A 15,337-nucleotide genomic window follows, 5' to 3' on the forward strand; every position below is an offset into this window, starting at 1 on the left:
CAACCACAATTTTGCACGGGGCAAACAAGGAAGCAAGCTGTTAAACCAAGCGTAATAGCAAAGAAACCACACAGCTCAGAAAACATGACATACCACTAAGAACCAAAGGCGCCGAGCAGAAGATGATAAAGAGTCCACAAAGGAACCATTAAAAAAAAAAAAAAAAAAAAAGACTCCAACGACACAAAAGGAACAAATGATTTATCAAAAAGACAAATCAACCAGCGCCAGAGATGACAAAAAAAAAAAAAAAATGATCAACCAGTCCAAACCTAGGAAGCACTGATACGGGTACGGCACCGATACGTGACACGACACCGATACGCAATACGGCAAATTTCCAAAAAATAAGAACACCGATACGGCTCGGATACGGATATTAAAATTATATATATATTTAAACTTAAAAAAAAATCACATATCATCTAAATATACCAAATAAAACACACCATAATTCATAAAATATTATTTACTATTCATATTTCAGAAAAAACAGTGACAAACCCAACCCAATACTATTCATCAGATTTCATAATTATAAAAAAAAAAAAACAGTAACAAACTACCCAATACTATTCATGATTAATTGATTACTGCTCAAAACAAATAAACCCAAACCCAATACTATTCATGATTTCACTTTTCTGAATTATAAAATAAAACAAGTTACAAAAGTTATACATATACTGCCGAACTCCCCACTTTTTTCCCAAAATTATACTGCCGAATTGAGACCATCAGACCAGAGTACCAGACCAGAAATTCAGAGAAAACAAACACAGCGTCAGAGCCAAAGCTAACCTTGACGACGATGGCTGCTCAGCCTGCTCTGCTCGACGGCGATCTCTGCTCGACAGCGAGGGCTGCTCTACTCGACGAAGATGGCTGCTCTGCTCGACTGCGATCTCTTCTCGACGGCGATGGCTGCTCTGCTCAACGAAGATGGCTGGCTGGCTGCTCTGCTCGACCGCAATGGTTGCTCGACGACGATGGCTGCTCGAAAACAGGTTTCTCGATTCTGTTTCGCGCATGAATAGTGATGGCTGCGTTGAATAGTTAGGGCTCTAATTTGCCAACTTTTTAAAATTGCTATTAGACCCCTCATTTTTACAAAAAACTTGAAAAAATACCCCATACGTATCTAGACCGTATCTTGACCGTATTGTTAAAGTATCACTGAAGTATCGCAGCCGTATCGGGTAGTCAAAGTCAACAGATACGTCTAGGATGCTTTGGATACGCGTATCCCCGTATCTAGTGCGTATCGGTGCTATCCTCGACACCGATACGACATACCTCAACAATCTTGCGTATCGGTGCTTCCTAGGTCCAAACTAAAGAATCATCACAAACATTCAACGACAAACGATTGGCGTGAGTGGAAGCAGCCAAAGCAGGATAAGCTGAAACAAAATTATCAGGAAAAACCCAAGAGCTCTCATTAATGAAATCACACACCTTAGCTTGAAAGGACGAAGCAACATCATCAAGAATATTAAGAGTATGGAATAAAGGCTCACCTAGCTAGCCAATTATCCGTCCAAAAGGAGACTGAGGAATTACCTTCTTGAGACCAATCTGAGAGAAAAGATCAAGAAATACCTTCTTGAGACCAATCCACACAGAAGACTTCTTATACGAAGAACCAAGAGAGAACCTCGTTAAAAAGAAGCGAGAGCGCAGAGAAATAGAGTCTGGAGAAGAGGATGAAAGAACCTCCCAACCACGTTTCATCAAAAGAGAGAGATTAAATTAATGCACAAAAATCTCTAAGTCCAAGACCACCCTCCTCCTTTGGAAGCAACAAGTACTCAAGCAAGAACAACAACACCCTTAGATCGAATTGGGATCCCTCGACCAGAAGAAATTACGGATCCAACCTTGAACCTGACGCAGAAGCGCTTAAGGCCATTCATGCACCTAGAAGGAACGGAAATTCTATAATGACTGCAGGCATACAATGCCTTCAGAGTTGGATGAGATATATTTGATCCAAACTGCATATACATTTCAATAAACTCTGCATTTACAAACACAAACACAAATGGATGCTTCCTCCTCAAACAGGTGTAGATATCATGCGTTCTTGAGTTTCAGAGGCGAAGACACACGCAAGGGTTTTACTGATCATCTCTACAGAGCTTTGGAGGGGGCAGGAATCCACACCTTTAGAGATGATGATGAAATTGAGAGAGGAGCAGAAATCAAGGCTGAGCTGCAGAAAGCCATACAAGAGTCACGAGTTTCCATTATTGTCTTTTCCAAGGACTACGCTTCATCAACATGGTGCTTGGATGAACTTGCGACGATCATGAAACGCAGAACAACTGATGGCCACATGGTCGTGCCAGTTTTCTATCATGTGGATCCATCCCATGTCCGGAAGCAAACTGGGAGTTTTGCAGATGCATTTGGTAGACATGAACAGCGCTTCAAGGAGGAGATGGACAAGGTGGAAGATTGGAGAAGAGCTCTTAGAAGTGTTGCAGATCTGGGCGGGATGGTTTTAGGAGATGGGTAATAATTTCACTCCCAAAAGCTTCTCACTTTAAATGTTGGAATTTGGTTCAATCTTCTTTATTTGGACAACATTCTATTTAAATTTAAGATTCATTTGTTCATATCATATATATACTCAATATTAGCAAGTGGGTATAATCATTCATGTCAACTTGATATTATCATCAATTGTACCCTTCTATACAGAAGTTAAATTTGTTTTTTTCTATATATGATGATATCAGTAATATATTTATAGGTACGAGGGGCAATTTATTCAAGATCTTGTTGAGGAGGTTGGAAATAAACTGGATCACAAAGTATTATATGTTGCACCCTTTGTGGTCGGAATGGATGATCGTGTGAAAGGCATAAACATGTGGTTGAAAGATGGATCGAATGATGTTGGTGTAGCTGTGATCTGTGGGATGGGCGGAATTGGCAAGACCACCATTGCCAAAGCTGCTTATAACCAAAACTTCAATAGATTTCAAGGCAGCAGCTTTCTTGCAGATATTAATAGAGAAACATCTGGAAAACCCAGTGATTTGATTCGCTTGCAAAGACAACTTCTTTCAGATATCCAAAAGGGGAAAGCAAGGGAAATATACAGCACAGATGAAGGAATGAAAAAGATCGAATCTGCTGTATATGGCAAAAGACTTCTTATTGTTGTTGATGATGTAGACCACTCAGACCAATTCAATGCAATTCTTCGAATGCGGAACTGGCTGCACCCAGGAAGTAAAATTATCATTACAACTAGACGTGAAAATTTGTTAAATTCTAGTGAAACTTGCGAAATGTTTAAGGTTCAAGGATTGGATAAATATCAATCACTTGAGCTTTTCAGTTGGCATACCTTCAGACAAACCCATCCTATTGAAAGCTACATGGAGCTTTCAAGATCTGTAGTACAACACTGTGATGGGCTGCCATTAGCTCTTGAACTTCTGGGATCTTTTCTATCTGGAAAAGGTGCAGATGTATGGGAAGATCAATTGAAGAAGTTAGAAGTGATTCCTCATGGAGAAATTCAAAAAGTTCTTAGAACAAGCTATGATTGTCTACAAGATGATCATGACAAAGATTTATTCCTTCACATAGCTTGTTTCTTCATAGGAAGGAAGAAGGATTATACAATTACAATACTGGACAACTTAGATTTTCACACAAGGATTGGAATTCAAAATCTAGTTGATAGATGTCTAGTGCAAATCAGTTATAAGAATAAGTTGGTCATGCATCAATTACTTAGAGATATGGGAAGGGGAATTATTCGTGAGGAATCATTTGACCCTGGAAAACGTAGTAGGGTGTGGCATCATAAAGAAGCGTCTAATGTTTTGAGAAAGTTAACCGTAAGAAACAAATATACTCCTTATGTTTGTCTATTAATTGGTTTTTGTGTTATGCATTTTTTATAACTTATTACTAACCCAGTGCTCTCATGTGTTGGCAGGGTACTAAAACTATTAAGGGCTTCATGCTCAATGTTCCTTTGTTGATGGAAGATGAGTCTACTGAGTCAATATTTGGTAGATGTAACAAAAAACGATACCATGTTGAAGATTCTGGTGAAAATTCTTTAAGGCGATGCAGGCTTGATTTCTTCTCCTGGAAATCAATTAATTTTTCCTCAACCAATTCAGGTCTTGCATCAAATGAGGTGGACTTCAGTACAGAGGCATTTAGAAGGATGCACAATCTTGAAATTCTCCTGCTCAATAATGTAAAAATCAGTGGAAGCTATGAAGATTTTCCAAAACATTTAGTATGGTTGTCTTGGCAAGGATTCCATTCACAATCAGTACCAACCAATTTTAATTTGGAAAAACTAGTTGGTCTTGAGTTGCAGAATAGCTGCCTGGAACACGTCTGGAAGGGAACCAAGGTACTAATTCTAACTCTTCTCTCTCTCTCTCTCTCTCTCTCTAATTATACTAATTATTTCTCTTTTAAACAGTTTCTTCCAAGTCTAAAGAACCTTAATCTCAGTCATTCACACAGCCTTATCACAACCTCTAACTTGTCAGGCCTGCCTAGGCTTGAGAGATTAGTTCTTAAATATTGTATAAATTTAGCTGAGGTTGATGAATCCATTGGAAAGCTAAAGAAACTTGTGTCCTTGAATCTTAAAGGCTGCAAAAATCTCATAAAACTTCCAAGAAGTATTGCTATGTTGGAATGTCTTAAGGAGCTTATTCTCTCTGGTTGCTCAAAGCTCAGCTTTCAAGTCAATACGACTGCTAGAAATCAGCCACAATGTACATCTAGTGATATGAAGATAGTTCCTCTGTTTTTGAGTAAGTCATGGCAATCAGTCTGGTCCATGGTATCGCCAAGAAAAAATCTTGAGCTTAGAAATTTCTCATTGGCAAATTTGCCACATTTTTTGGGAAAGTTAAGACTTGATGACTGTAATCTATCAGAGATTCCCAGTCATATTTGTGGTCTATCCTCGTTAAAGCATTTGGATCTAAGTGGAAACCCAATGATGAGACTACCAGAAAACATGAAGGATCTTATTATGTTCCAGAGTCTTGTGGTAAACAATTGCAGAACCCTCGTAATGATTCCAGACCTCCCACCAAGTTTAGAGAAATTGGAAGCAGAAAATTGCACATCATTGAAAATAGTAGGCAATTTACCAAATGAGTGTTGGGCCTTATCATCACTTAATTTTTGGAGATGCAAGAGATTAGTTGAAGTTCAAAGCAGGTTCAATATAAAACCGTTGAGAAGTGTTGACATAGAAATGATCAAAGAAATGGGCTTGTTCAATTTGGAATCCATTGGGTGCACTGATGAGGTCGAAATGTACAACCATGTCGCATATACAACCACGAAGGGTCCTCTCCAGGTTCTCTCTCTATCTCTCAAGTTTTTATTATTATGATTTGTATAGCTTACCATAATATATATAAGCTATAAGTGATGTGCATGAAACTGCAGGGAGTGTATGAACCTGGCATATTTAGCATTTTCCTTCCTGGACACAACATCCCAGAATGGTACATGTACAGGAGCAAGGGTGACTCTGAGTTGTCTATTACTCTACCTTCACACCCCCATAATCTCAAGATCCGAGGCTTAAATGTATGTGTTGTTTATTCACTGCCACGAAAAGGATATGTACAGCTTCAAGTCAGTAATGATAGCAAGGGTCTTACGTGGACCTACTTGCCAATCACATGGGCTTGTTCCGAAGAGCATACTGTCTTAGGTACATACCGTACATTTCTATGGCTAAGCCGTTGGAGGTTTGGAGACAAATTACTTGTTTCATTAATTGCAGGTTCCAAAATGAAGGAGTTTGGAATCCATCTTGTGGATGAGCTTATTGGAGGCACAACGTCGACGGTGATGAAGATATGTCAGTTACACTGTCAGCTTCAAATATTTATCAAGGCCACTACATTCTATGTAATTACGTATGACAATCTAGAAAAACAAATCAAGAAATAACTTTAAACTGCTTCACATTATTAAACACTAGTTCATTGGCACACGCTTATGCACAACTAATTAAGTTTTACATACAAATTAGATGATTCAGATAAAATAAATAAATAAATGTATAAGTAATAACTGGTAGTATGTTAGTTCTTTATTTTTAATATGTTGTTCATGGTTCCTCTTATTTAAGAACATATTCTTTTTTTTTTTTTTTTTTAATAATGCTAAAATAGATTGCGATTAATTTACCATTTGCGAAATAACTTTGGCCATCCAACCTTCCTTGATCAATTTACGAAATAACTCAGCGGCACTTAATGTCTTAAGCCAAGGCACACGCTTCAAAGTTTTTGTCTCTGATCCTCTACAATTTGCTTCTACGTACATAATATTTTTCTTTGACGTATAACCCATATATCAGTTTATCTTCCATGGTAAACAAAATTCAACAACTAAACATTTATTTCAAGACACATATCAAAGAATTATATTTTTTTGCAATTACATTTCACTTAATTTCTGTAAAATATTTTATAATATGACAAAGGATCTATATATTTATACAAGACCATTAGAGTCATTAAATTTGTTCACTAAATAATTTGCTAGTATTTTATTCTTGTGTATTTGACCCTATTTAAGTAAGGGTCACTTACAAGTTACAAATAAATCAATTAAAATTTTCAAAATTACAAATTCATCAATGCATTTTTCTATAATTCCACTTTAATTAGTCACTATTGATCAAAATGAAAAAAATATAATAAATTACAATAGACCAATAATATAAACATACATTATTATGCATATTAAGATTTGTATTAGGTTTGTGTTTGATTGCTACGCAATAAAACGTCTTAGGTTTAACTTCCAGGTTTTGGGATTGCCCAAAACCCGGGAGCTAAACCCTAAGCCATAAGCTCCCGAACCCTAATTCTAAACCCCAAACCCCATTTCTAAACCCTAAACCCTATTTATATACCCTAAATCTCATTTCTATACCCTAAACCAAATTAAGAGCAATGTCGTAGTTTTACACTCATAAGTAATGAGAAAAATGGAATGGGCAAATTGTTATTTTCCAACGCACCAAAATATATGATATGAGCAAGTAGATTAGGCTTAGTGACTAAAGTGTAATAAAATTTCAAAACTCATTAACCTTTATGGGAAAAGAAAATCCACATTGACTATTATGTAATATTGAAATGTTTTATTGAATTAAATGTAATTTTATATTTAAGTAATTCAAATTTTATTTTAATTTGGATTGAAATAGTCCTATTAGGAAAGTTTGGAATTTTAACCTTTTTTTTTTCTCAAGACCAAAGCAATGTGTACAATTAGCACACAGGCGCACACATACATATAACAAGAGACACATGCACAGAGGGCCCTTCCATTAAGCTTATTTAAATAATTTCTTGTGGGACTCATTTGACGTTGTATTTTGATGATTGGAGCATCTATTTCTCAAGTTCCCATTGAAGAATCATCCATGCAAAAAACTAGTTAAATCGAAAATCATCTAACCATTCAAGTATTTATTGAAAATATTTTATTCGTCTATCTATCTGATCGAAATAAGATATTTTAATGATTTTCGATTTGCTTTATTTTTGACAAAGATGAGAATAGATAACTAAAAAATAAATGACTCAGATCTTTGAAATACAATATAAAGTAAACCCCACAAGGAATCTCTTAATAAAAATAGAGGTGTTATTCCCACTCACATGTCTTATTTCCCCACCTCTCTTTTTAAAAAATTTTAATTATAATTTTCCTCTTTTATAAATTTACTAAGAAGGGCATACTAACACAAAAAAACAAAAATAAAAACAAAAATCTAAGGCCGCCATGGCTGCTTGGAAGAACACAAATAGAACACAAGTGCTAAGAGTATTGAAAAATGGATCCACCACTTTCAACACTTTCTTTTACAAAATTGTAAGAATCTAATTGAGCCCATGGATGAACTTCTAACCACTACACACACCCATTGCCTACCAACTTCAGCAAGAATTTCATTGATTTAGGATGATTTAGAAGTTCAATTGAAATCAAGTACGTACTACTTATTTCATCCAATTTGATTGGACAATTATTTTGAAGAGAAGATCTTTTTAATTATTCATAAGACGTGAATCATAGTTTATAAAGGATAGGGCAAAGAGAAGGAGAGAAGGTGAAGGAGGAGGAGGAAAGGATAGGGGCCATTTGGGAATAATGGTGGGTGTGATGAATAGATTCGTTTTTTTACAAAATTTGTAGGGGTGTGAAAATAAGGTAAGTGAGCAAATAGGAATGAAGGGTGACAATAATGCCACTCTAAAAATATTTGAAGAATCCCTTAACGGAAGCTTCCTCCACATATGTATATATTAAAAAAAAAAAAAAAAAAAAAAAAAGGACACCCACATGATATACATATTCCAACTGACACCTAGGCACATTCTATTTTGGTTGCATAATAACATTAAATAATTTTAATTTAGGAAGAAAATCGATCACGAAATTAAGGAAATTGTTAAAATCTGATAGATTTCACCTCCAAATATATCTTTCTTGTAAATCATAAGGTTTAATGTATGGATGATCACCATTACTGTACCTCTGAATATTTTGTAACTTATGCCTTAATGATGGTTTTGTAACTATATGTCCTAATGATAGTAATTAGTGATTGTAACCTACAAATTTATGGGTGGTTAATGATTTTTATTAAGAGTCCTATATTGTAAGCCTATAAATAGGCATCTTTATCAAAGATGGAATACACAAGCTAATTGAGAAACACTATTTGTTACTTTAGTTTTCCATATTTTCCTTTCTAGTTTATAACACGTTATCAGCACAATCGTCTCTTATCAGGACTTTAAATTTTATATCCTTGTTTTGAATCTGGAACCTGAAGTTTCAGAAATGTATTAATATGAATATGATATATGTTCATGTTATGACTTTTGAGGAGCAAATATTTAGAACCCGAAGTTTTAACCTACTCCAAATTTGAAGTTTTGGGAATACATGGGAATATATTAATATGATATTCGTATTTTATCAATATTGATAAAATTAGAAGTTCATGAAAATTAAGATTAGAACTTGTTGTTCTACATCAAACGGTCAAATCAGAACCTAAAGTTCTTTTGACTCTTTGTTTCATTATTCGAGGTAGATGAAAGTTGGAGGATTGGTAGAACCTAATGTTCTTACTCTTTGTAAGACCCTATATTTTTCAAAGATTTATCTTAAATATTTTGATAATTTATTTTAAGGATTTTGGGAATTTATTTGGAATTTAAAAAGGTTTTAGTTTAATTTTAATTTTTTTGTTTTAAATTGGGCTTGACCCAAAAGTTGACTTTTAAAATTAGTGGACTTTTGATTTTGACTTTGGGCTTGTTAGGAAGGTCTTGAGTCCACGAGTTCATAGACACGTAGCACGCGTCGATTCGAGTTACGGTTTGAAAGATACGGACATGTGAAGTGAGTGGCAAACTTGTAATTTTTACGAAAGTGAGTTTTAAAACCCAAAAATCAGATTTCTATTTCCATTTTTTCCCTCTCTCCTCCCGCACACACTCTCTTTCTCGAACCTTCTCCCCGCGCACACACCCCCTTCCCAGCCACCATCGCCGGCCAGCCACCGCCGACCCCCACCTCCAGCGAGCACCCCAACGCCGACCACCCTCCCCCGAGTTTACTCTCTCTCTCTCTCTCTCTCTCTCTGCACTCTCCCTCCCGCGACACCAGCAGGCTGGGCTAGATTTTTCGGCCAATTTCTCGGCGACCCAAGGCTACCAGCATGCAGCCCTAGTGCCGGTCGTCCTCCCCAACCTAGTCTTGTACCTCGACGGCGTAACCATGCAAAACAGAAACGGAGCCACCACCGGCGATTTGATTTTTCCGGCCAAGACGCGACATTGGACCTACTGGGCTTTGTTCCCCTCATCATGGCGAGTTCAACCATGGTCTCCGTTCGCCCATACGAGGCTCCACGACGGAGCAATGAGCTCGGGAAGCTAAGTCAGCCGCCAGTTTCCGCCGCCGATTTTGGCCATTTTCGGCGAGATTTAGTCGTCGGTCCAGTTGTTAAAAATGATCCTTGAGGTTCGTGCCGCCGTTGCCACCATCGGGACCACCACTGACCACCGCGGGTCCGGCCGCGTTTGGCCGTGCCGATGACTTGAATTGTTGGTTTGGCCTCTGGCCAGTCACCCGAATCTCGTGGGTGAGTTTCTGTGTGAATTGTTTGCTATTCTAAGTCGGGCAGCCGCCGTGTGTGGTGGCGACCGCCTGTTTCGGTCGCTTAGCGATCGTTCGTGTTTTTGAATTGTGTTTTAAGTTGGTTGTGTAGTCTTAACAGGTACACGGGCTCGGGAAATCTTATCCCCAATGTCGTTATGCTGCCGGATTTGATATCTGAGCAATGGCGCCGTGAAGGGCACTTCGGTCATTTCACGTGGTTGCACCTGTGGTTGATGTTTTGTAGGTTAAGCAGCCTGAGGAGGCAGTGAGGAGAAGATGAGGCAGTGGGACCCATTTTGTTTTGTTTAAACGTTTTTGTACAGAGGTATTATATAAATGGTTTATATGAAAGAAATTTATTTATTTATATTTATGTGCATGGCTCAAAGGAAAGAGAAAACAGATTTAAAAGGTTTGATATTTCAGTGTTTTAGTGGGCCCGAGGTTCAGGGCGTTACACTCTTCTTATTGATTAAAACCTGTAGTTCTATGCAAGGAGTTAAATTTTGAAATTTTCGGCGAAATTTTGTCGAAAATTTGGTTTTTTAGGGATATAAAAATTGTAACAGTAGTTCATGAATTTTTCGCCAATATTTCTCCAAAATTATCGAATTTTTTGAATTTCGCCGAAATTTCGCTCCAAGAAACAAACCCAACCATTTTTCTCTGTTCGTCTTCTCCTTGGTAGTTACAAACTCAGCACCGGCGTGATTTGGGAGGGAAGATAGAGAATAGAGAGAATAGATCAGTGAAGGGGAAAATCAGATCGGGGAGGGACTTGGGAGAGAGAGATTGGCGTTGGAGAAGGAGGACCGGAGGAGAGAGAAGAGAAATAGCTATATCAATTATATGCCATATGCTGAGTCGCATAGCAGTGGCGGCTGGGAGAGATAGAGATGAAAGGGAAGAAGAAAGGTCATGGGAAGAAGTGGAAGCCAGGAAGGAAAGAAGAAAAAAAAGAAAAGGAAAGAAAAAGAAAAAAAAGGAAAAGGGAAGAAGAAAGGTGAAAAGGTCACACCGTCCGAGAAGAAGTGGAAGCTAAGAAGGAAAGAAGAAAAAAAAGAAAAGGAAAGAAAAAAAAGAAAAAAAAAAAGAAAAAAAAAAGAAAAGAAAAGAAAAAGAAAAGAAAAAAAGAGGAAAAAAAAAAAAAAAAAAAGGTTTAAGGTTGATTAGGGTTTGAGGTCTTTGGGCAATTGGAAAGAAAAAAAAAAGGGTTTGGGGTTTCGTTTGATTCTTTTGGGATTTCATTTAGTTATCTTTAAACCCTAAATCATAATACATTTTTATATAAAAAATAATTAAAAATACTCTAAAGGGCATAAATCCTAATATCTTATACCATATCTTAAAGAATATAGAGTATATAGGGTTTAATGTAATATTATGGCATATAAAGTATAAGGTTTAGTGTATAGATTATAAAGTATAAAAAATATAGTAATTTTATTTATTCATTATATTAATTTTATTTAACAGTATTTGCTTCCAGCGCGCATTATATTCATCACATATCACATGAAACCTACAATATAATTTGGTTTCTTCAATGTTTTTTATCAATGTAGTAGATAATATATTAAATAAACATATGGTAAAGTTTTATTCAAAATTTCCGTATTTTGATAATAATTTCCGTCGTTTCCGTCTAATTTTTATCAAAATTTAAAAATCTTCGAAACTTCTATCGAAATTTCCTCGAAACCCGAAATTTTATTCCTTGGTTCTATGTACATATATTACCCAATCAAGTCATAATTCAAAGTTTCTTGTTTTTCATGCTCTATGTTATAGAATCAAATTGAACGAATTAACCAGAAGTTTTTGATCTATCATTCTATTTAGAACTCTAATTTTTCACAACTCAATATTTTTCATTATGAACCTGAAGTTCTTGATCAAGTTTAGATTAAGCCGGAAGTCTTTATTTATATGATTCCTTAGAACATATAGTTCTATGTTTTAATAAAATTTTAGAACCTGAAGTTCTGTCTATATTTTGTATAGGAACTTGAAGTTCCATGGCTTTTAATGAACTTGAAGTTTCATAGATTCAATTTAAGACATATTGGCCTATGTTATATTTGTTCTTGAATTTTTTACATTTTTTTATTTATTATTATTCATTAGAACCTCATTGTATGATTATTTACCTATTTATTTGTTGGTTGTATCACTTTCTCATTTGCTACCTTATTTAATTTATTGATTATCTCATTATAACCTGAAGTTGGATGCTGAAGAATTAATATTTGAAACCAAAAGTTTCATGTACCTACAAGTGAATTGCAAGCCTAATTATGCTTCATCTTTATATAACCTAAAGTTATATAAGCACTTGAGTTTGTATAACCACTCACTTTATTGCTTGTCATATATGTACTTGTGCATATTTCCCGCCGTTAGGGGGAGAAATGATTGTTCCTGAAGAACAGCGTGAAATAGTATAATATGCATCTACTTCTCCATCATATAGTCTTTTTCATACTGTTCAAAATGAGAATGATATATGAATGATTATGCAAATCTAGTGGATGCATTTTATTTGAAAGCTAGCATGGTAGTCCATTAATTTTGTAGAAAATGATTTATTGCATGCTTGAAGCATGAACAATCTATAGGTTCTAAAGTTTAGCTCCCCAAAAGTGGAGAATATATGAAATGATCCACACAAGCCCAATTAATTAAATTTAAATATCCACATTCTCTACACAATTCATCCTACAAGAGATGACATTTTCTGAAGAGACTATGAAAGCCCCTGAAGAGGCATGGGTACCCAATAACAAAGGGATATTTATATCTAATGCATGCAAAAGAGAATTATGAGATAGTGAATTGATATATTGATGATATTTTGTTTATTGTAGCTACTAAAATCATCAAGGGCTATATATAATGATGTGGAAGTTACTATAATTGTCGACAAAATTAAATGATTGGCCAAACTGGAAAGAGACAATTCCAGTTGAATTAAAACGTGGAATAATAAGAACTTATAGTTCAAACAGCAAAATCAAAGTTATTAAACCTTGAAGGTTACAATGAGTGTTTGAAATAATGTGGGTTAAATCACTAATTAAATATGGCACAAGGTTTTCCCTAAAAACTTGTGATTATGATTATGAAGAAACTGTTTCTCCTATCATAGATGTAGCCACATTTCTATAAGTACAATTGTATATCAATGTGAGATTTATGGAATGTTGTTACTACATATTTATATATATGGAGAGTTAGATGCCAATATATATATGAAAGTCCCAGAAGAATTTAAGTTGCATGAAGTAAAACTTCTGAAATATGTACTTAAATCAAATTGAGATGATCATTGTATGGGTTAAAAAAATTTGGGCGAATGTGGTATAATCATCGTAGTGAATATTTGACAAAATAAGGTTATATTAATGATCCTATATGCCCTTGTGTTTTTATAAATAAATCAAGTTCTAGAATTGCAGTAGTGGCAGTATATGTTAATGTCATGAATTTAATTGGGACTCCTGAAGAGATTGTACAAACTACTGAATATTTGAAAAACGAATTTGAAATGAAGAATCTAGGGAAAACAAAATTGTCTCAGCCTGCAGATCGAGCATTGTTCAAACAGAATTCTTGTCCATCAGTCAACCTATATTGAAAAGGTTTTAAAACATTTTAATATGGATAAAGCTCATCTGTTAAGCACTCCAATGGTTGTCTAGTCTCTTGACACTATGAAAGAATTGTTTTGTCTTAAAGAAGATAATGAAAAGATCATTGGCCCTTAAGTGTAATATATTAGTGAAATAGGTACTTTATTATACTTAACACAATGTACTAAATCGAATATATATAGTGCACATTTTTAGTAAATTTGTCAGCAAGATATAACTCTGCCCCAACACGTAGACATTGGAATGGTATCAAACATATCTTACATTACCTTCGTGGAACAACATATATGGGTCTGTTTTATTCAAGTGAATCTTCCAATGGCTCAACTCTTGTTGGGTATATGGATATCTCTCCGATTCCGCGCAAGGGCCACTCCCAAACCGGATATGTATTTACTTGTGAAGATACATCAATCTCATAGAGGTCTACAAAGCAAACGTTGGTTGCTACATCTTCTAACCATTCAAAAACACTCAATAAAGCTAGTCGAGAATGTGTTTGGCTAACATCAATAATTCATCATATTCGGAGCACATGTGATCTACCTCCAACAAACACTTCAACTGTTATATATGAAGACAATGCTGCCACTACTACAATAATATAAATAGACAACGGTGAAAAACCGTTGTCTATTTACCCAAAATTCCGTCGTCTAGGCGAGTGACGACTATAGTATATTTAGACAACGGTAAAAACCCGTTGTCTAAATGTATTAATACAACATTTATAATTTAAAACTGTTGTCTAGTATCCACCAAAATACCCAATATTCATCTTAAACAGTTGTGTTGAAACCCAATACACAACGTTTACAGATACAAAACAATTGTATTAGTAATAATTAGACAATACTTATATGATATAAATGTTGTCTGAAGTCTTATTAAACATCCGTTTTAAGAAACACCGTTGCATAATTAAGTATAAAACCAGCATGATGTTTGTACATAAGAAACTCAACAACAGTTTTTACTAAAACATGTTATTTTAATTACTTATACATATCATTTTATATCTTAAAACCGTTGGGTAATCATGTTTTCCACAACTTTTTTTAACTATATGTGATGTTAAGTTAGGTGTTTGACAAGTAATTTTTTTTCAAAAATGTTGTATAGATAGATGATACACATCAATTTTTTGGTTAATCGTTTTAACTGTTGTTAGTAGGAGTTTTATACAATGGTTATTTAACTAAAACCGTTGTCTATTGTTAATTAACATAATTTTTTTAAATTTAAAACTGTTGTTTGTTTGATTCACATTTTAATATCCTTGCTTACATCCAATTGAATCCCCATTAATTCCCTGCTTGCATATCCAATTGGAATTAAATCCCACTAAATCCCTGCTTGTTGCATCCAAAGTAATCCACAAATATTGGTAACTCAAAAAGATCCATGAATTCATTAAATTGGAATTGGAGTTTACAAAGTCGATCATGATAACAAACCCATTCACACATTCC

At 35.1% G+C, this 15,337-nt stretch overlaps 1 pseudogene across 1 annotated transcript; it reads left to right on the forward strand.

Moving 5' to 3' along the window:
• Positions 1 to 2,027: 2,027 nt before the first annotated feature.
• LOC147285975 (disease resistance protein RPV1-like) lies at positions 2,028 to 6,130 on the forward strand (annotated as a pseudogene). Its single transcript, XR_015121602.1, has 5 exons — positions 2,028 to 2,517; positions 2,759 to 3,860; positions 3,962 to 4,393; positions 4,466 to 5,362; positions 5,455 to 6,130. The product of XR_015121602.1 is annotated as a disease resistance protein RPV1-like (transcript).
• The last annotated feature ends 9,207 nt before the right edge of the window (positions 6,131 to 15,337 follow it).

The sequence above is a fragment of the Dryas octopetala genome, chromosome 4 (assembly GCF_963921425.1).
Source record: "Dryas octopetala chromosome 4, drDryOcto1.1, whole genome shotgun sequence".
Lineage (NCBI taxonomy): Eukaryota > Viridiplantae > Streptophyta > Magnoliopsida > Rosales > Rosaceae > Dryas > Dryas octopetala.